Source organism: Trypanosoma cruzi, genomic scaffold (assembly GCF_000209065.1).
Source record: "Trypanosoma cruzi strain CL Brener 1047053512773 genomic scaffold, whole genome shotgun sequence".
Lineage (NCBI taxonomy): Eukaryota > Euglenozoa > Kinetoplastea > Trypanosomatida > Trypanosomatidae > Trypanosoma > Trypanosoma cruzi.
The window spans coordinates 575-1,681 of record NW_001849162.1 but is presented as its reverse complement, the minus strand read 5'-3'; the positions used below and the strand labels follow the sequence as shown (position 1 = coordinate 1,681).

The 1,107-nt window shown below is 56.1% G+C and overlaps 1 annotated feature.

The window, feature by feature from the left end:
• Positions 1-1,107: part of a sequence feature (areas not merged during assembly with more than two copies in the genome that could not be assigned to a particular haplotype) that runs on past the window's edge.

Sequence of the window (1,107 nt, the reverse complement as noted above, 5' to 3'; positions counted from 1 at the left end):
GCCATAAAGGTGCGATCCCATGTTCCGTGTATTGTCCACTTTCCATAGTCTGCGTCGCATACTGATCTGCAAGCTCGTTAGCATGTACTCCACAATGTCCGTAACAAAACTGCAGGTGCACGGACCAGCCAGCACACGTCAGTGTCAAGAGACGCTGCCAGATCTGATCCTCCGTCCAGTCTGTCTGACTGAGCGGGCCCTTGTTTAGAGCCGCTAGAAGAGACTGACTGTCCGTAACCACAAGCAGGGTTTTACGCCTGTGGCGGATACGAGGAATCATCAGCTTCTCTAGGGCTAGAAGCAGCGCACGGGATTCCGTCCTGTGGCTGCATGGGCGTGCACCGCAGTTTATGCTGGCCTTTTCTATTATCTCCGATGAGTTGAGGGATGAAAGCAGTATTCCAACCCCTGCTGACTTGGGAACGTCGACACCGCCATCGGTCGCAAGTATCCACGAACGATGGCTGTGCAGCGCCAGAGCCTCTTCGCTGACTCTGCGCTTTTCCTGTATCAGCTCCTCTTCGTCAGTTATTGAGTGGTCTATCGGAAGTTCCACACCGATGGTGACCCGGTGAGCGGAGGCCGCAAACCAGGGAGGAATGGAGCTGCGAAAGAACCGCTCTTCGCGTGGTGAGCTCTCGGTGATGCCATAGTCCTTTGTGTATGCGTCTACGAAGGCATATAGCTCGTCCCGAGATAATGGCGAGATGCGGAAACCGGCGCGAGGTGGTGGCTCAGGCGGGGGTCTCCGCATCCAGTCCATCTGACATGCGCGTGTGTTCTCAAATATTGAGAGCCGCGCGCGCAGGCAGAGGACGTGGAGCGGCGGCATATTAGCCTCCAGTAGCGCGGATTCCGGGTCGACAGTGCTCGGAACTCCGCTGACAATGCGTGCTAGGGTTGCGTACGTCTTCTGCATCTCATTCTTCGCCGAATCCGTCGCTACTGCCCATATGAGCTCGCTGCCATAGCGTAATTTGGAAGCACCGTATCCAATGACAAACGTGCGTAGGTCATGTGGAGATGGTCCCGCCTCTTTGTGCGCTATGCAGCGTAGCTGCGATATCCGTTGCGAAGTGGCAGCGCATTGCTTGGTGGCCGCCACAT